At 46.0% G+C, this 21598-nt stretch overlaps 1 protein-coding gene across 2 annotated transcripts in view; it reads left to right on the forward strand.

The window, feature by feature from the left end:
• Positions 1–13544: 13544 nt before the first annotated feature.
• Positions 13545–21598, forward strand: part of LOC308181513 (olfactory receptor 4S2-like) — a 33342-nt gene continuing 25288 nt past the window's right edge. Inside the window, exons 1-2 of one of the 2 annotated variants that reach the window (XM_080564900.1) lie at positions 13545–13735; positions 13830–14800. The gene's annotated coding sequence lies outside the window, so the exon portion shown is untranslated. Of the gene's footprint in view, positions 14801–21598 lie in introns of both variants that reach the window. The other variant, XM_080564899.1, reaches the window with a different exon arrangement.

A 21598-nucleotide genomic window follows, 5' to 3' on the forward strand; every position in this document is an offset into this window, starting at 1 on the left:
GACTCCACTGCCTTCTGGTTTGCATGAGAACTGCGAACAAAACCACAGATGCCCCAAAATAAGGGGGAGCAGAAACAACCGGCAGTCTTCACCTGCCACTGCCCCAGTGCTTGGCTGGTGGATAAGAGCTATTTGCTGCTGCATGGGTCTTTTGGTGAATTTTCTGTATTTCAGGCTACACCTGCTGCTGAGCAGGTCTCATCAGGGTTCAGTTTTACTGTGGCTGGCAGGACTGGCCAATTCTATGATTCTATGGTGCCGTGATGGGGATGTCCTGCTGCAGTCAGAGCGTGAAGGAGCACTGAGAGACTGACGGGTAAATAGCCCCCCAGCTGCTGAGATGGAGCTCTGCCCTCTGTACACCTCCCTTTTTTTTAAGCAAGGAAAGAAGAAAAACGTGCACAAATGTAACTAATGCACACAGCCATTATGATCATGCCAGGCTGAGGTATCACCATCAATACAATCTTGTCTGTCCTGAGGTGACCCAGTACCTTTGTCAGCTTTTATAAGATCAGGGGGTTGCAGAGGTAAATTGCTCCTTGGTGGCAGACATCAGGGTGGAGGTTTTTTCTCAGAGCAAAGGTCCACTACCGCAAACCAAAAAAACCTTTGGCTTGACCTCTGCCAGGGCCCTTGGATGCACAGAAAAATGTTAAAATGCTCAAATTCTTCCTGAGATTTAAGCATTGCCCAGGTCAGAGAGATCTTGATGAGCTGTGTTGTTTGTTTTTTCCCAGCCCTTAATGTCTTTCTGTCCCTTTTCTCACTCTGTTGCCATCATTTAGCATGTTCAGCTGGCCGGGGACCAGAAGTGCTTGGCTTAGTTTGGTGGAAAGAAGGAACCTGTGCATCTTGTCTGGGATCAGCCTTTCTTCCCTGTGACCCCATAAGATTCTGGGCTTGCTCTGGTCCCTTCAAATTAACGTACATTTTGCAAGAGCTTATTTGTGCCTTAAGTTTTATTCTAACACAAGATTTGTAGGGCTGCAGGTCCCATCAGGGGAAGGAAAACCCTGCTGATGTGCCCCAGGGTCTGGACGTGGAATGCTGGGTCTCTGGCAGTGGCTCAGCTACGTTTCCATCCCTAAATCCAGTGTCTGCAAGCTGAGACCATCCCCAGCTACTTGTGGTCCTGTTTCCTAACAGTGGGGTGAGCCCAGAGCCTGGATCCCCATTTAGGGGGCTCCCTTTGAAGAGGCTTCATCCCAAAGCCCAGGAAGATGGCAGTGAATTACAGATGATTTCTGTTCCTCAATGCTATTCCCATGGTCTCTATGCTGTGTTCATGCTGTTATGATGAAGATGTGTGGGGAGCTTGAGCCACAAAAATAATTGTCATGAAACAAGTTTGTGTGATTAACCTTGTTAGTCCAGCCAAAGGACCTGGATCAGCCCCCAGTCAGCTTAATGGCTGCACTGCGAATCTTACCCAGCCAATACATCTTCCATGTAATCACCGTGCTGTAGGATGAGGCAGGCTGATCTGTATCCATTTGCTTGCCATTTAACCAGCCCTGTGATGGCAACTGGGATTATTTAATGCTAAATGAGTTGGCGGCTGGGAAATGATGTTCAGTGGGAAAAGGCCTAAGTGCATCCTGGTGTCAGGCTTGGGAGATTTTTTTAAGGCACGGAAATATTTGGTAAAGCAAAACCACTTATTTCACCTTTGTCCTTTCTGTTCATTTAATTCCAACTTTTATTTTTCTAGCTGGGGGAAGGTGGTCATCTCTCTGTGGAGGTCTCTGCACAGGGGCTGCTCACTTCAAGCTCCTTTCTTCCCACCCCATACAAGACATTGGCATTAAGCCAGATGAATGAAGGCTTCAGCAAGACAAAGGTAGAAGGGGAAGAAAGTCATCAGATACGGGGAAAAAATCAGCTCAAGGCATACATCAAAATCAGCAGGTGAAGGACCAGCCAGGCTGTGCTGCAGTCCTGCAAAGCAAGTCACAGCTATTTGCTGAGCTTTGTACAACACATAAAAAAAAATAATCTTAAAATCTTCCCAGAAAGTGAGATGTAGTTCAGCTGATGGAAGGGAATTATCCAGAGATACCCTGCTAATATGTTGTGACAAGCTACCTGCTGCAATGCATTAGGTCTCCACTTAAATGTGGTGGCACAGAGAGAGCATGAATGAGTGAGAGCTAGAGAGAGGTTCCCTGTGTTCAGCTGTGATGCCAAGAAACCTCAGAGAAGGAATAAAACCAACCAGAGTCGCTGGCACTGACCCGCGGCCATGTTGACAAATACTTTGGATTGCCTGCTCTGGACTGGAGGGTTTCAAGCTTGGACGTTTCACTAATATTGGAGACAAAGGAAATCAGACTCTGGTCTGGGGGATGCTGGTGAGCTGCAGCACATGTGAGCTCCTTGGTATAACCTGTAAGCCAATAAAGTTACATCCTACAAGGAAAAGAGCTGGTCCTAAAAAAGTAGAGTAATTAGATGTCTCTCTCTCTGCCTGTATATATCTTGGTGTGGATGCACTTATTTCCCCAGCTTCTCTATTTCAATAACGGCTGTTCCCAGGGGATGTAAGTGTTGGTACCAGCAGGAGAAAAAAGGCTCACAAATAGCACAGTGTGATGCATTAACTGGAAAAAAAGCAGGCTTGTGCTCCACCGTGATTTGTAGAGGTTTGCCGTTTGTGTTTGTGAGGGTTTGAAGGACCACGGTGTGCTCAGAGAGAAGAGCAGCTCCTTGGAGCCAACAGGGCGAGGAGTGGACATCCTTCATCCACCTGGACTGGCCGGATTCTGCTGAAATAACTCAGAGGGCCCAAGGAATGACGGCAGGTGGCTCTAGTCATGACTATGATCACCTGCAAGCAGAGTCCAGCCCACCTCTGAAAGCAGAGAAGGACAAGGCTGAGTTTGTCCTCTACTACTCCACAGTAGAAGCGCTGCTGGTGCAGGGAGCGAGGACCAGCCAGGTGCTCAACAGCATTTTCAGCATTTTCATCTCAGCCAGGCTGACAGCGCAGCAGCCATGCAGAGGGAATTGCCGGAGGCAAAGAGCAAATCTAAAGGATCAGCTGGGAAACAGTGAGTGGTGCCAAGCTGCAGGCAGGGCGCCTGGTCCAGCAACAGTGCCTGGGGGAGGCAGATCCACAGAGAGCTCTGCCTGTCTGTGGCTCTGATAACTGCTCTGCTCCACCGGGGACTGCCTGGGGGAACCTTTGCTAGATCAGAAAGCGGAACGTTTCTGCACCTAATTGCCTTGACAAAAACACGCAGTGCCAGAGGACATGAGACAGGTCCCAGGTGTGGGCAGAGTGAATGCCATCACCCGTGTCCTGGCTGCTGAGGCTGTCCCAGTCCCTCTGTCTCTGGGTAGCATTTTCAGCCAAGTAATTTCTGATGCCAGCGTATGCATGGTCAATCAGTTCTCACGTGGTCTCTTTCCAATACTCTCATTATGTTTTTGAGTATGTGGGTTAGCTCAGTGCCAGAGCTGAGGCCAATGTGTTCAAGCGTGTGGGGAGAGAAGCAAAGTCCTGTTCACTGCACCCTGCTGGCACCACCATCCATGGACTGGTCAGGCATCACCACTCTGATTTAGGATGCTGTCTGCTGAAAACAAGGGATCTTGTGGAAGCCAATGGAGCGGGTTCATAATCCAGCTCTCATTACAGGTGGAGTGGAAAGCTTTACTTTTATTCATAGCAGACCCCTACAAAGCGAAGGGTCAGGATTTATTCACACTGAAGTTCTCCTCCAGCACCAGTATACTCACTTCTGGGCAAGGGTGAGCTGGTAAAACACTCGGCTGCTTAATAAGTCACTCCTGTAAGAAACTGGATAAAAGCATTAAGCTAGTGGTATCACAGTTTAAGTCATAAAGGAAGTCTGGGGGCTTCTAGAGCACATTTCGTCTTGTCCTACGGCTGGAGCCTCAGACAAGAAAAAGGATGCCTGCAAGGGTATACAAGGTAGTGTCTGGGGGCACCCATGCTGCCCCCCCCCTCAATTCAGACACAGTTGGGTTTGGCTGCACCAGCTCAGTGCATGTCATGTCACTGGGGAGCTGAGCAAGGAGGAGGTAGCCCCAATGTCCCCTGTGGAAGAGCCACCCCACCTGCAACCACCTGGTCCCCAGCCGAAGACAGCCCTGCACGACCTTTGCCTCTGGCTGTCTTTTCCATCCAAAGGGTCAATGCTTCTCCTGTTGCCTTTGATTTCCTTTTTCTTTTCTTTCCTTATTATATTACATTTCATCTTCAAAATCTTTAGAAATTGTATTCAGAAGCATTTTGTATCTCCAACCCTCTCTTTTTCATAGCAGTCTGGTCATTTGCTATTCACACTTTGTGAAGATTTAATCTCATTGTCTCCTGACAACTTCCATTTTCACTTGCACGGGTATAGAGCTCCGGTGAGGCTCATGCTTCAGCTTGAGACATATTTCTGAAAACCTCTTTCAATTGGAGGCAGATTCTTGGCTTTGCTGAAATTTGAAAAGTATTTGGATATGAAATAAAAAAGGCTTATTTTCAGGGAGAAGTGCCAAAGGGCTGCAACTCGTTAGAGCCAACTCCTGAAAGTTGGGAGCACGTGTGCTGGGGGAAGGAAGAAAGAAAAAGGTATGCTGGGAAGTAGGAATAGAGAAAAAATGAAAAATTAGGGGGGAAAAAAAGATAGAGATTTGTATTTCTCCTGCAAGGGATATAAGGGAAGAAGGGGACTGCAGCACACGGCTCTCTCCCTGCTATCTCTGTACAGGAGGGAAGAGAGACAATTTACAAGGTTGTCCTCCAAGCCTTCAACTGTGGTGGGTCTGGGGTGTGTTTGAAGACTCTCAAGGCTCTTGTGCTCTGCTGGCATGCAATAAAATAACCAATAACATCTTCAAAATCCCATGCTTTTGCATGGGGGTGGATCCAGCCACATTGCAATCAGGGTGAACCCCATATGTTCCAGAGCAGCGGTGAAGGGCTGCTTCCCAGACCTTCCAATTTATTATTCTTTTAAACAGCATCTTCCAAATCCGAGTCTAATGCAATAAACTGGAAAGGAACAGAAACAAAAATAACCCTGGTTGTGACATTCCTTGGAAGTCTCTTTGCCCCCACAAAGCTGCCAGCCGTAATTTGCTCTTCAGAGGGAGGCTCTGATCTCCTGTGCTCTAATGACTGCGTGCAGGGCCGCGTGGCTAATTGCTGCTTTTGTCTTCTCCACTTTTCATGTTCTTTTCCAAAGCGAACTAGGTTTGTAGAGCAGGCAGGAGCAGCTGCAAAGTTAACAAAAAATAATAAAGGGAAAAATGAAAGTGCTAGAGGCAATCTCAGCACTGTCAAAGCCCCACTGGCCTACTTGTAGGAATTAATTATAAAATTCACAGGTATATGTGTATGTATGTGTCAGGCCTGGGATGAAGCAGAAGGGCGCTGCTGAGCTGGATGAGCACATCTGGAAGTTTGACCATAAAAACACATGTTTTGGGCTATGCACACCAGAGCCAAGAACAAAGCACATCTTGTTGCCACTGGCCATGGCCCTACCCCCTCTTTTTTTTTCCAGTGGTGAAGGTAGGACCCAGCCTGGGTTGTGTCCCTTGGTTCTCTGCCCATTCCCTTCACTCACCCCCCAAGTGCCCCCTCCTGCTTGCAGCACGTCCCCCCTCCCTCGTATCCCAGCCCTGGGCTGCCACGGAGCTGTGCAGACGCAGGTCACTTCTGTCTTTCCTTGAGTCTCCCAGCTCCTGTTGAACATACAAAGGCTTGAAGATGTCATTTGCAGAATAGATAAACAGCTATTCTATGTTCTAGCCAGATCCTTCATAATGATTCCACAACCTCAGTGAAATCAATACAATTTTCTTCAGCTTTCCAAGCTGAGTGTCATTCAAATAATAAAAAAAGTTCTTCCTTCTTCTTCTTCCAAAGTGTCAGGCTGAAGTCAGAATTGTGTCTCCTTCCCATGGGAATCTATTAAATCCTAATGTTGCAAGCAACATTTTGTTAATAATGTTCCTACTTTCTCATTATGCTATATATGCATGGAGGAGCAAAAACCACCAAAAACTTTTGTTAATGCAACAGAAATGTATTGTCTCTTCTTTCTGTGAGTGCACCGTGTGTTGTATCTGTGAGAGCAGGATGCATGCAGTGCACGAAGGGGGATGGGGAGAGAAGCCACAAGCTTTCTCAGAGAGATTGTAATTGAAATTAAATTGGATTTGATGTACCATGATTAGCAATTCCAGAGTGACTGTGAGGGAGGCAAAGTGATAGTGTTCATGTGAAATGCCTCGATCAATCACTTGTCCACATTATTAAAGTCATCTGGAGGCATCATTCCTTGCCACGTACATGCCTGGTCCAAGAAACAGGGACGCTGAAGGCATCGTTCATGGGTCAAGAAGCTAAGCAGGTGGGAAATGCCAGGCTCTGGAGTGTGTCTGTCCCTCGCTACTCGTGAGGAGCTTTGCCTGAGTTGAAGGCCTCGGTCCATCTGTTGGTGGGTCAAGACCTACCGAAGGGGTCACAGAAAGGAATAGGGGTGGATTTTGAAGCGGATTTTGAAAGACTGGGCTAGCAGAAAGTTTAATTGTAGGTAAAGATATGGCATAGGCTGTAACTGTAGAAGCTCCTTTCCCCTGTGGCATCTCTGCCCAGCAGAGCACGCTGCAAGGTACCAGTGGAAGCGAAGGTACCAACATCACCAGGCCTGCTTGGACTCTGGGCCCCCTGACCAGGCCTGCCGGGGGCTTCAGCCAGCCCTGACAGTGCTCGTTGTCCTGATGTGTCCAGCTGCCACCTACAGATGGCTGAAATTCAGCTGGAGCTGCAGAAGAGAACAACTCGGGAGTCTGCTGGGGCAGTTTAACAGAGGCCCCTCTGTTCGGCTGTGCAGTTATATCCTGCAAGTGCCCTGAGCCATTTGGCCATGATGCTGCAGTGGTTTTCTGTGGTGACAGGGCAAAATTAAGCAGCTCCTGCCTCCTTCTCATCCTCTTCCTCCAGCCCAATCCCATGTGAACCTCTTGGTTGTGCTGGAGGTGTAATTTCTGGGTCTGCTCTGCCAAGTGAGTGAGGAACTGATCGAAGCCTTGAGTTGCTCCCTTCTCTCAGCCTTTCCCATGCTTCTGCAAGCACGAGGGCAGCAGAGGTGTCCCTGAAGTCTTTGCCTTATTGGTTTCCTGGACCAGTGGCAGGTTTCACCGAAGGAAGTTGTCTAAATGCAGAGCAACAGCATCCCTGTATTGGTTTATTATACAAATGAAGTTCCTTAGAGGCCAAAGGGTTTCTCACCACACTGAACTTGCAGCAATGCAACACTAAAACAATCATCTGGAATCCTGAGGGAACGGACTCTTAAATAATTCAGTCAGAGAGAAAAACGATTCCAGGATGTTTATGAGATGGATGAAGGGATTTTAATTAGTCGGCAAGCTTTCATTTAAACTGCATGGCACTCCAGAAGGGGGTATATTAGCTCCTTTGTGAAGGTTTATGCTGCTGCTAGCGTGAATCTGATGAACTTTCTTTCGCTGCAGGAGGGGCAATCTTTCCTTCGGAGTCCTCAGGATGAGGCAAGGTTGCTGGGTGGTCCCTGGTGTTCAGGGGCAGTGCTAGGGGAGCGATGGTTCCCCAAAACTGTGGGAGGCTGTTGCTGCCCGGGCTGTCCTGGTTGGAGGCTGCTGGAATTTCCCTATCACCATAGATGCCACTTGCAAAGAAGTGGAGTCAGTCCTGCCCAGAGAGGGTTTCCATTTCCAGCTATTTCCAATCTGGCCTCCTTTTCCTTTTCATTAACGGATGAGAAAGGTGTAAAGTTGTGCCTGATTCATATCATCCTCCAGCACCAGGGACTTCACATTCCTTTGCTGCCTTTGGACCTGCAAACCCCTGTTCCTGTGCTGTGAGTCATCCCCCCCATGCCTCGTACTCAGCACATTCTCCCACTCAGGCTGAGTCACTGACACTGTGCTGTATTCCCCACCAGGATGGCACTCACTCATCAGGAGTTAACCTGGCATGGGCATTATTTGAGGGTAAATCTGGGGATAAAACAGTGCTTCAGATGAGAGGAAGCTAAAGACTCCTTCTGCTCTCTGCAGAGGCAGTTTCTCAGCAGTTTTTGGAGTAGTTTTGCACATCTATGTCCTGTCCCCGATACCTGGACCATTGCAGCTCAGGTCAAAGGCCTGATGTGTCCCACCAGAGCAAAAAATAAAAAGCAGACTTTTTGTGTTTAAATATTTTCAGTTTTCTGCGGAAATCCTAGATTTGGATAAAAAGCATGTATTGAGGACCCTGCCTTTCTGCTGGACAAACCCTAGCTCCGGGCTGCTCCAGCCATGGGCTCGTACACCTAGCTGAACCCATGATTTCCAGCCTCTCTGCTGCTGCAGAGCCTGGACTGGACTGCAAAGTCACTATTCAATTTTCACATCATTTGCTCTTGAGCCTGATCATTTTCACTGGGCATGGCCGGGCTGCTAGAAAGGCATCCAGATTCACTGTTGGAATGACATAAGAATGGCTAGTGCCTTGTTGCATGCATTAGTCATGCTCGTTGCAGAAAAATCTTGTGCCTCATTTCCAATGCAAAGCTGCCTTGGTTCAGATCCTCACCACTGACTCCTTCTCTTCTATATTCAAGAGCGCTTGAGTAGCTTCTATTTTCTCTGCAGGGAGACACTTATTCCTTGTGATCAAATCACCTCTCAGTCTGTCCAGCCCCCCTCTTTTTTAAACAGCTAACCAGACGGAGCTCTTTAAATCTCCCGCAGTATTGTATTTTCCCTGTCTCCACTCACACCTGACCCCTGCTCTCAGTCCCTTCTGATTTTTCACCTTCTCTTACAGATGGGAGATGACAACAGCACCCGAGCTGCTCATGTTGGCTCTCTGGCAAAGCCAGGGTAGCACACATTTGTTGGTAGACCATTTCTGGCTGTAACGCACGCATGCACTGCCTCTGGCCCTTTCAGCTAGACTGGTGTTCAGTGCTTATGTAGCCTGGTTCATTTTCTGTTAAGTTCCAGGATACAGCCTGCTGTGGGTAAGCCTGGTTTGTCCTTTGATGCAGAGCTTTGTTTCTGGGGAGAGCTGGATGGAAGAAAGCTGTACGAATGCATGGATAAGAACAGGCTTGTTGTACAGGAGAGTTGTGATCTTGTTCTGTCTTCACTGCTTTGCTATTCACCAGTTTACAAAGCTTTGCACATGCCTTTATTGCATGGTGGTGATGAAATGGGAGGGAAGCATCTGGCAGCAGTTCTGCATCACTCCCCCAGAAGCATCCCATCCAAAGGTGATTTCCCCGACAGCTCTTTATTCATGTGCTTCATTAACACTGGCAAGCCAGGCTCTGGCCCGAGAAGTGATACCTTTTCTTAGTCCAGCCAGGCAGACCAAGCCATCTTTGGGCTTAATGCTAACCTTTTAATCAGTGCTAAGCCAACAGCCTTTCAGAAGTTGAAATCAATTGCAAAAGAGCAGGTACTTTTATCAACCATAAGTATAAAACTGAAAATTTAATTGACCAGAGACAGCCTCAAACAACCCATGGCAAGACATTCCCAGCCTTTTGTTCCCAATTAACTGAATCCCATGATCAACCTCCCCATTATTTTGCTCTTGAGTGACATCTGCTTTATGAATGTGTTGTGGTCTGTGACACCTTGCTTGTTCTCTCTGCACAATGCTCCATTAATTTCTGCAAGCTCCCCCATAAGGAGAAGGACTCACCACTCATTAACATTTAATATCAGCATGCTTGAGAGCTCCTTGGGCAGCTTTTGGAAGACTTCTGAATGAAAATTTTCTGGGACTATCAATTTGAAATTATATAAATATAGTTTTGTTCCTATTAGATGCTGGTTAACAATCTCCTTAGTTCCTAATGGACTGGAAAGTATTTTATTTTTCTCATGTCATACAAGCATATTTTTCTGCTTCTTTACTAATATTAACAAAACAAAACCAAAACAAAACAAAAACAAAACAAAACAAAAACAAACAAACACAATCATCCCCCCAACCCCTCCCCAAATATTATTGGAGATTTTTTCAAGACTGCCAGTATCTGTTCCTCAGAGATGTAGATGTACAGAGGAATGAAACCTCATCAAAGAACAAGCCTGGAAATAACCCAGTTAATGTTCTTAGGGGAAAAAAATGACCACTGTTTTCATAAGAGAGGAAGTTATTTCTTAAAAGACTTCAAAAGAAAAACCAAAGGCAACCTCTGACTTCTGTTCTGGAAATAATACAATTATACAAAGCACATTAAAGCCCCAAGTGATCATTTATAGCACATGATGTGAGAAACTGAAGCCTCCAGGAAAAGGTAAATGAAAAGGGAGAAGGAAGAAGGAGGAAGCAGAAGTGATGGAGCACTGCTCACTCGTTTCTGTTCAGAGACACTGCACATGTCAGACACCTACCAGCAGCAAGCAGCTGTATCGGTGGATGGGGTGAGCATTCCTCACATCCAAGGCTGCCAAAATAATTCCTGTGCCCTGGGTTGTGGCTCTCACTTCATCTCTCAAACACTTTTCAGCCAACAATGCTGTTTGAAATATGAACCTGAGCTTCCCCAGACACCTCCAAGGTTTTCTCTCTGCCTTTGCTGTGGACTCGAGCCAAATTCAAGGGCTAAGGGAGTGAGCACAGCAACACTGCTGGTGCTCCTGGACATCTCAGTGTCTCTCGGTGGAAGTGTTCTGCTGAGAGTCAGCAGAGCTGTGTGAACAGGAGCTTGGACTCCTGCACTGTAGTAGCTATGCAGCTGATTTATTGGCAAAAAACTTATTCTCTTTTCCTTCTACTGACAGTGTCTTCATGATCAACAAAACAGAGACTTGCAGGAGAAGGTACAAATACTTTTCCTCCTCCCTGGCCCTTCTGCTGTCTTTTTCTCCCCTCCACTGCCATTGCTGATATCCCATCCCTCTGCCCTCTTCGCCCTCCCCACCTCTCCAACCTGAGCCAGTGCTTCTGTAGCAAGCACTTGCCTTGAAGCCCAGGTCAAGGAAGGAGGGGTGCTGGATGTGAAAAACAGAGTAGGAGATAGGATGGAGCAGGGCACCTTGCACAGAGCATGGGTTCAGGTACACAGAAAGAGGGAGGGCAGAGACCTAAACCAAACACATACCTTGGCACAGGAACAAAACAGCTCCAAAATAAAATCGAATTTTACTCCCCCAAAAGTGAAGTTTAGTGGTTGGATGGCCCAGGTGTCCCCTTCCAGCTCTAGAAGTTCAGATTGATTTCCAGGTTTGAACAAAAAAGGACTTTTCTCTCCCTGTCCACTATCTGCAAATGCTGCCACAGGAAGCAAAGTGCTCCTTAGAAACCCTGGGTGAGGGGCGCAGGAATACCCTAACCCTGTTGGTCTGGAGCTGTGAGCCCCCAGCCTCAACTATTGTTCTGTCATTGCTGTCTTTCTTGTAAGACTCTTCTGGCACTTCAGACTGCAGCACTGGGAATAGACAATAAAATGAAATCCATGTTACTTCCTTTCACAATTCTCAATGGTCCCATCAAAAAAAATATCTGGGATGGTGCTGGAAATCCAGTTACTGTATAAAACATGGGTCTAGGATTAGTGCTTGCAGTTTAGTTTGAAATCTTTACTTTTCCAGGCTCAGAAAATCAAGTAGTAGCTTGAAAAGACACCCAGAGTCAATTATCGTTTCTAAAATAGTGACTTAAATCGGTCACCTCAATTTGACGGAGCAGGTGGAGAGGGGAAGGATGAATCCTGATTTCTCATCTGGATGGGGGAAGGGAAGGGTTCTCCTGTGTTTAAGAAAACCAAAAAGAGACAAGAAGGAGGTTGCATCATTGTGAGACGCTGAGCTCAGCCAATCTCCGAGTGATCTGCATACATGCAAAGTCCTCATTACATATTCCACAAACAACTTCCACTCCACTTCCAGACAGCCACCCACCAGCCATGGAGCAAGATGATGTTGCTTGCATGACAAGCACCGAGTGCAGCGGCTCAGAAACCGGGGAGCATAAACCAAGAAGGCAACGCTCCCTTCTGCTGGCATCTCACCTGAGGCACAGAGGAGATGAGCACGAGGTCAGGGCACTGCTGGAAAGCAGGAATATGCACCCAGGGCCAGGGCAATAGGTTTTCCCGTGTCACATTTTGATGTTGGGAGAGTGCCAGTTGTAGAATTAGAGCAGCTGGCAGAAAATAGAAGTATTTCAGCAAGAGCTCCAACCATTTTGGGTCAGGAATGCTGTCTTGGTGCCACATGGTTTCAATAGAGGTTGCCTAAAATAGACACCTTGAGCAGTTCAGCTGTCCAAACACTGATACCTATTGCTGAGTTGCTGCAAGCTATCTGGAGATCCCTGAGGCTGGAAAATATGACTTGGGACAGTGGGAATAATGGACCCATCAAAAGAGATGGCCAAAGGCTGAGGAACACCTTGTTGCATCCGACATGGGGCTAGACTTCTCCATTTAGGCAACCACAAGCCCTTATGGCTGGTAAGCTGCTTTATTCCTTTTTCTCCATTCACTGTCCTGCAGCTGAAGCTGCAACACCAGCCCCATGGGCTGGCACAGCAGCAGCCACCTCGTGTCAGCTGCCGGTGTTGAACCTGCAGTGAACGCAGCCCCTAAGAAGGCTGCCAGAGAAGAAAACATCACCAGGATCTTATAGGAGAAACAACTGGACAAAATCCCTCGGCTTGAGTCTGGGAGCCAGGAGGAGGAGGATGACTCAGTCTTTCAAGTGCCTGAATTTGTGACACGAGCAAATGCAGCAAAACACGATGGGATTCAGGTCCTGTTCCTGAGTGTTCTCGTATTTATTCCAATACGTGGAGGCAGGTTTGAATGCTGCAGAGCTCTCCTGCTGAAAGCTGCTGAAATGTGCTATGAAAGCGAGGGTGGGTTTTCTGGTGGAATAAATACTACTTCAACAGCAGCTCCTCATCAGGGCTGTCACAAGTCTTTGCCAGACTAATTGGGATGGGGGTACTTTCCTCCGCTGGTGTATTGTTTAAGCCGTGGTGGTGGCGGCAGTCTGGCAGCTGGGGGAGGTGATAGAAATTGTGCATATTAGCAAGGTGTGAGTGAGGAAAAGGGTGTTCTGGTAGAATTGTGCCTGAAACTGAGGTCTGGAGCAAAGGCCTGAGGTGGTCTGTGGTTGGAGAACAGATAGCACTTTTCATCTGATGAACTCCAAACATTTGGCAATGGTACTCCCCACTGCAGGAAAACACCTGTTGCCTCATCTCCTCTCCTAAATCAGGCATCTGCAAGTGAAAAAAATAGAAAAGAAACCCTGCTTGTCAGACCAGGACATTTTCTCATCATAAATATTTGCCCTTCTAAAGCAAAAAGAGGAAACCATAAACATTTCAAGCATGGAGAGATTTGCCTGTGCTGAGACGGCAGATTACACGTGTGTGTCTAGGTGGTACTCAGGATTTGCATTTTATCAGGAAGTTCAAAAAGCAGCTGCCATAGAGCTGAGCTCCTGCCCACAGATCTGTGCTTGTGGTTTTAAATACAATTAAAGTCTATTTGGCTGCTAAACTTTGCTGGGTTTTCTACTGTAGAGGGAGAATAACTTGTTGGGCTGTCAGAACAGCAGCCTTCAAACTGGGTTGGATCTGCACTGCATCTTCCCATGTCTTGGTTTGGAGCAGATCCTCCATTCAGTTCAGGCTGGGCTGGTACTTGCGTCTTAGGCATTCAAGATCTCTGGCTGGGATTCTCAGCAAACTTAGTGACAAAACCCAAACCAGGTAATTTTTCCTCTGGATTCTCTCTCTAGTATTTCCCACTGGTGCCCCCCAGACTAATATCAGACTAGTTCTTTATGCTCCTCATGTCTTTCAGCATTAATCAAAACCTGAGCAAAAGATCAGAGGATGCATGTCAGCTCTTGTTTATTGAGATCTGAGAAAGAGACCTTCGTATCTTGGAGTGGGCCAAAGAAATAAAGCAAGGGCAATAAATATTTGTTCTTTGCCTGCAAAGGAATTTCCCTGTAAGCCTTCATGAGTTTCCAAAAATACCCTGATATGTTATTCTCTCCTTTCTCCTATTGATTCTCCAAGCTGTCACTGTGACAGACTGTGGAAAGTGCTCTGCAAACACCCCTCTCCACAGAGAAAGCTTTCAGCTGCTGTTTAATTTTGTGTTTAATTTTCATTTTCATACCTTCAATGTTTTTTTCAGTACCACTTCTTCAGCTGGGGGGGGGGGGGAAGGATCATTTATTTAAAGCCTAAGTCACCACTGTCTGATTTTCTCATTATTGTGCCTTTCATAACTCCTCCCTCATATTACTTTTGCAGCAGTTTTCGACCTGAGGATTAGGTGCCGAAAGCTAGTAATGTGCTAGTTAGAAATTAATTGTCCTCCTTTGCAAAGAAAAATAAATAAATGAATGAAGACTTGCAGCTGTGCTACTGAAACACACACCTTACTAGTGTCTGCCTGAAAGCCTGCCTGGTGAGATAGATAGATGTTCTTGTGAGCTGCTCGTGTGGACTGTGGAGATAATTTGTTAGATGGATTTGCTCCGTACCTCTGTCTTCACACAATAGCAGAGCGTGTTTCCTATGCATCAGTTAGCCATCTGCAACTGGGTAAATATATTTATGAACCAATTTCAGTTCAGGCATTACTGGCAGACTACACCTTGTTTTTATCTTTTGGCTCTGAAAAGCTGCCTGATGCCTCAAAGTCTGAGCAATAGGTATTATGAAGCGTTCCAGAGATGGTTCTGATCTGCGGTGCTTCACTTCAAGCCCAGAACAACAGCCTTTGAATACAAGAAGTGAGGAGCAGTGCAAAGAGGAGGGGTGAGACTGAGTGGTGGGGCTTGGCAATATGACATGGTGCTGATTTCTTGTCTGTGTGGCTGTAGCTGTTGAATGGAGCTGGAGAAACTCACAAGAAAATGAATAAATGAATGAATATCAGAGATGTCTTGGATGCCCCATTTAACAGCTTGTGTCCTGTGGACTTGATCCAATGTGTGCTACAAATGAGCTGGTTTTCATTCTGGGAATAGTTGCAGTCTCAGTTTGATAAATTAGCAGCTTTCCTCCTTTTCTTAAGACATAGCAATCAACTATTTCTCCCTTCTTGACCCACCCAGAAAAGAAATAGGGCAGGTCCATTTAACCCATCTTCATGACTGCACATGACAGGGTGCATGACTACACCCTGGCTCTGCTGATGGGTGGCAACATCCTAATTCAGCCTAAGTCAGCCCTTGTGAAAGGCTCCCCTGCCTAAGCCTCAGCCCTTATTCTTCTGGAGATGGAATGAAAAGGCAGAGAGGGATGGCATGGGAAGAGGAACTAGTCAGCCTTTTTCTTTTCTACTCCCCCAAAATACATTTGATGCAGAGTTGCAGAGACTGAAGTTGTGTCAAGGTGGATGGGCAGGACCAGGGGAGCATCTGTCAGTGAGGCCTTTCCTGGCCGTGAGATGCCCATGGGCACTCCTGTGGGAACCAAGCCACAAACTGAGGCTTTACCCTAGCATCTCTCTTTTTTACTGCAGAGCCACGCTGAATGAAGCTTTTGAGGTACAGGAAAAAAAAAAAAAAAGAAAAGTAATTTTGGAGATGTCAAAATATTTTAACAGGCTCCCGAGGGAAGTAGTCACTGCACCAAGCCTGTTTGAGTTTAAGAAGTGTTTGGACTGTGCACTTAGTCACACAGTCTGAATTTTTGAGTAGACCTGTGTGGTGCCAGGAGTTGGACTTGATGATCCTTATGGGTCCCTTCCAACTCGGGATATTCTATGATTCTATGAATGCAGCTTATTTCTACAAGTGCAATAAAGGGAACAGAAGACTTTGAGGGACAGAAAAAAAAAAAGTAATTTTGGAGATGTCAAAATATTTTAACAGCTTTTGATTGACATGAAATATGTGTGTGTTGTCAGAATGCAAACTTCTCTTCTGTGTTCATTGCAAGACCATAAAATGTTGTCTCACCTTGGTTTAAATGAGTAAGAACTATGAGATGGCAGGTCCAGAAAGGATATTAAAGAAGAGAAATGGCTTATTTCATGGGATTCAGAAATCATATGGATTGTAATAGGGGAATGTAACGAGGTGTTAAAGGAATTGTGCAATTTTAGGAGCCTTTTGGATTCTGCATCTTTTCAACAGGTTGGTCAAAGTGACCTCCAGATTAGCAGCTATCCAACTTATTTTACCTCCCACGATTGTGCAAGACAGGCAGGCTTCAGGAACTGTGTCTCCGGTCTTCCTGAAGCTCATTTAGTATTTGCAGAGCAGCCTGAAGTGCTTATCCATGAACTAATGGCAAGAGCATCTGCTGAGATTTTCTGGGTGGGTTTCTTGCAGCAGATGCTGTCATGGAGTTGAGAAGCAGTGGCAGTAAGACTGCAAGGAGATTGAGATGCCCTCCCTGCTGTCGTGCCTGTCTCTGAGAGTGGCTTTGAAACGTAATAACCAACAAATTACAATGCAGTGTCTTGGGCAGCATAGATGTGAAGTGCTGGCACTGGCTCACGTGCTCAGTCCTGGTGTCAGCCCAGGAGAGAGCCTTGGAGGGTTAGAGAAAAGAACCAGGAAAAATGTTGCTGCCAGCAGAATATGCCTATTGCTTGCAAATAAAACCAGGCAGATGGCCTGCTGAATTTCAGTCCTTAATTAAAAGTTCTTTATTCTTTAAGCTAATTATAGAATAATCCCTGCTGTGGGAGGGGCTCCTTTGGCATGGAGAAGGTGGTAATGAACATTTCAGTACGCCTCCTTGTCGGCAGGCTCAGCCCTTCATCTGCTGCCTTGCGGCTAAAGATACCCTCAGTGTTAGTTCTGAAGTAGACCCTGCGAAGGGAAATTAAAGATACAAGGTTTCAGATAGCCCTGGTATGATGATAGAGGATCTCATTTCCATGTCTGTCACAGCACAGACAACCCAGGGAGCTCCCATGGGAATCTGTACCCCAGACTATGTTGTCACTATTAGTGAAAGTTCTGCTAAAGCAGATGCATTTCTTACAAGTGTTCTCCCTGGGGTAAAACTAGTCTGTGGGTAGTATTTGACATGACTAGAAGAGGTTTCAGCCAGTGCTGTCGTTCTTTTCTTCAGGATTTGCACTTTAAACTAACTCCAGCCTCCCCATGTCTGATGGGGCTGGAAGTGCAACCTCACCACATGCCCCTCTGCTCCCCCCAGAAGATCTTGGGAATCCTCCATGCATGCCATGCTGGGGAGAAAAGCTCAAAACACAGATGCTAAATTAACTGATAAAGGACCACTTGTGCAAGGTGGAAAAATTTAACAGCTTGAGCAACATCAAGCCCTTGTGGACACCAGGATCCCAGTGTGACAGAATTGCAGAATCACAGAACGGAGCTGCTTACTCAAATCCACCTCCGGGAGGCTTTTGAAGAACTCCCAGGAGGAGACTCCACAACCTCTCTGGGCAGCCTATGCCAGCGCTGTCAGCTGCACAGTGAAGAAACATTTCCTGGTGTTCAGAGAGTGTGCTCCAGTCTGTGCCCAGTGCCTCCTGTAAACTTCTTGTGACCTCACCGTCCCAATGAAATAGCTTCTGCCAGTGCCTCCTGTCTCCCAAACTCATCATTCATCACTTTGATGGCTCTGCTAAGCATTGAAATATACGGCAGGCTTTTGCCCTCCTTCTTCTTCCGTCTCCTATGACCCTTTCTAGATTAAAAGGCTGAGAAGTTTGCCCCATCCCCTCCCGACCTTTGCTGAACACTAATTCTCCTGGACAGCCTTTGTGATTTCCCCAGGACCCCAGGTTTATTGTCCTATCTCCAGCCTGGCTTTGCAATTAGAGAAAGGGAAAAAGCCGGTGCCTACAATGCTGTGCTCGACCCCAAGTGAGTGGCTTGGGCTGGCCTTGCCTTATCGCAGCACAAGTGGGTCTTATCAGGGAGTGTCAGCAGCACTGTGCCTTTCAGGCAGGATTCAGGGAATGGAAATGCTGCTGATCTCTATCTGCCTGGCATTTCTCTCTCTTTCTCCTTCCAAATCAATGCGAGGGATCTTTTTCAGACCCTCTCCAGGTTAGGGGAGGTGGGGGTAGTGGCGGGGGATGGATGGATGGAAAAATACTCAGCAGATGAGAAAGTTTTTCAGGCAATTGTTCCTGCCTGCAGCTGCTATATATAGGTTTAATTAGAACATGAAAGACGCCTCAGGATTATGCCATGAGATTTGTTTCCTTAGCCTGTAACTAATGCCCTGTGGTTTCAATAACACTGCCTGGACTTCATTAGCCTCCAAGCAAATACCTACCTTTGGAAACTGCAGAATTATCCCTGGGCTGTCCTGGCTCAGAGCACCGCATGAGCTCAGGAGTGTTGGAGGCACTACTTTAAATGTTCTCTAATTATCTCAAGCCTAGGTTACGAAGGAAGTGGTTTGGCACCTGTGAATTGATTTTTGGGAGAGAGCCCCTTGAAATGAGCTTCTTCACCTGACACTGGAAAGTTTTGTCTCTTGCTCCCTACAACCCTTCATGGTGGAGGCAGGTTAGCTCTTTCTCACCTGCCTGGAAAAAGCCCAAGCCATTTCTGATGGGTGTGTGGAGGGGATGCCAAATTATCCAGCTTCATTCTGGCTGCCTTGCTTGTTTTTCCCTTTTGTATTTGAATTATCCTGGAAAAGGGACGTGGCCACGCAGCTCACAGCTGCTGCTTGGAGGAGAGCTATTTAAGCCTGCCCAGGAGGGTTTCCAGTTCGCAGGATATGGCCCATAGTGCACTTGTTGTGGTTCTGGAGACCTGAATGTGGCTGCTTCTGTGCAGAATGGCTAAATCCTTTTAAAGGAGCTAAATGTCACCAAGGCTTTCTGCTCTGTGTATCATCAGACTGAAGCTGAAGAGTGTGGTGCTTGCAGGGGATGACTGGGGGCTGAGCTCCCTGCCCAGACCCAGGCTGTGTACACCATGTTGGCTCCCATGGGAAGCGGTGGCATCCCTGGTCCTGCCAGAGGTGGCTGTGTGGCTTTGGAAATACTTCCTATCATCTGCTCCAGCACCATGGGTGTAGCTGGATGTTAGACCTAAAAGCAGGACAGTGTGGGGCCTAAAAACCGTGGCCGGGTGATTATATGGGAAGCTCAAGGAAGATAAATACAACTCTCAGTGTCCAAGAAGACCTTCTGGAACTTAGGTCTTTCAAGCTAAAACTGAATTATACTATTTTCCCTTTTTTTTTGTTGTTTTCAAACTGCAAATGGATCAAAATACAAGCATCATACAATTTTAGCAAGCCTTTCTGCAGTGCACTTTTGGGAGATGCAGTCTGGCTTTGCACATATTGCCAAGGAACTCTGAGTCTCAAGAATCGCTTTCCTACCTGAACCCTTTCTCAATTACTGTCATCAAAACAGCACTTCTGCAGCAAACAGTGCAGGAGAAAGGCACAAGGCACACCCGGGGCTGCTCCGTCCATCAGCGGAGATGCACTTAGAAAAGCTTTTTGTGGAGCAGACAAGTGCACACCCGCATTTCTTCTATTCCCCACCATTTTCTATTTACGCAAGTTAGCTGACAAAACTGCTGCAGCAGCTTTTTCTCCTGTCTCCTAGGATTATTAGTTTGTTTTTACTGCCATTATTATTAAGGGCACAAAAAGATTTATTTTCTGTAAAACAAACCGTGTTATAGTCCAGACAGATTTAAAGGACTGGATTAGGAAGCGGCATTACAATACATTTTGTATGAAAATGAAATATCATGAGCAGTTTCTTGGCAGACCTAATGCCTTTCAGGGCTGTTCTTTGGGAACAGCAATTCCAGGCAGGGGCTCTGGAAAAAATACAGTGGGGTGGTATAATGAGACACTGTATCAGAATGGATACACATGATCCAGGCAGATTAATATTTAATGAAAACCGAAGTCTGCTATCCCCTAAACCATTGAGTGCCTGGGATTTGCAAAGTGGCTAATTTTAAAGTATTTTGTATGGAATTATTCATGCATTAAAAAGTACATGACTCTCTTGCAGTCTAAGTCACTGAAATGGAATTAAACTGAACGAAATTTAGTCATCAAAACATCAGGCCGAGACGACAGCAGTGCAGCGAGGGTATATTTTTCATTAAAGGACTCACTGAACACTGAAAAGACCAGGCTTTGAGCACACAGCCTTCTGCAGGGCAGTGATGGCCTGATCCCAACGGGTTCCTTGGGAGCCCAAGGGGGAGTAGATCCCTTTTTTGGCTTTTTAAAGCAGGGAAGAACCAGCAGCAGTAGCAGGGCCAGCAAGAGCTATAGAGCTGGAAAATCACTTGCAGGGATGAAAACAGAACTATGGTACTGGAGCAGGAATAGAGCTGGGTTGAGACCAATGGCCTCACTGGAGTGATGGTTATGACACCACTGTCATCATCTTTATTTTCATTTACATTTTGCATAGAAGGAATAATTCAAACCTGTTGATGAAGTCTAATGAGACTTTACTTTGGCTTCCACAAGTGTTTTTTGGACCTCATTTCAGACAATTCTTCTGGCCTCTCTTCTAGTCTTTTCCCCAATAGTTTCTGATAAAAGAAGAATGTTCCAAGAAAATGTTGTTTTCACTCAGAAAATTATTTTTTAATTAGAGAATGGAGAGGAAAAGTTTTCTTCCCTGGCATTTTCTCCATTTTGTTTAAAAGGTTTCCACTCTACCTTGATAGACAGCAGTTTGCTGAAGTCAGTTCACCTTCTTGGAAGTCATCGCTTGGCCTGAGCTTGTGTTTTGTGCAGAAAGTACGAGGCATAGGTGAATGGTTCTTTGCCTCACAATCTATGAATGCATTAAGCTCATTGACTTAATGAGAGAAGATAAAATAAACCAAATTAAAAGTGTTTACAGCTATTTGAATGCTACTAATTATGCCAAAGAGCATTGCAGGAGAACAGGGAGAAAAAAGTATGGCAATAGATGAAAGGGAAGGGCAGAACAAGTTGAAGATTCATTTTCTTTTTGTGTGCCTGCACGGTTCAGTACAAACAATAATTATGATACTGGCTCATTAGGAAGATACAGTAGGTAAATACTGCAGTCAGGAATGGGAAAGTCACACCCTCTGTCTTAGCTGTGCTACTTGAAGCAAAATGACTTTTGTTAATAAAAAAGGAGGAAAACAGGACGTTCATGCACATGTATCTGCAGCCTCTCTCTGGATCTGCATGGAAGCAGTTGGAGCATTTATTTTGTTATTTTTGGAAAAAAAATGCTCATTTGGAAATCAATTTATCTTTTTTTCTGGATGAATTAAAATAAACAGTGAGCCTGAAAATGAGGAGAAAATGTTTCACATCAGCTCAAGGAAAATGCTTTAATCAGCCCACAGTAAGCAGTTTTTTGTTCCTTTCTTGTGAACTGAACAAGGGTTTGGCACTGGACCTGCCCAAAGTGTATTTCTTCTTTCCTCATCTTTTTTTATTTATCCCTGAAAAGACCCATTAAGTCCCCTATTTGAATATTAAACATAATTAAAAGACTTTTCTACATTGTGAATTGTCGTCTCATCTGCATGCCCATCAACATCTGTGTAATAATGGGCACAATGCCTCAGAGGTAAGAATTAGCCTTTTCTTCCCCTTGTTTTTTTTAGGCTGTGGGGAAACAAACACAACAGGTGATAC

The sequence above is a fragment of the Anser brachyrhynchus genome (assembly GCF_964034855.1).
Source record: "Anser brachyrhynchus genome assembly, chromosome: 22".
In the NCBI taxonomy this organism is placed as follows: Eukaryota; Metazoa; Chordata; class Aves; order Anseriformes; family Anatidae; genus Anser; species Anser brachyrhynchus.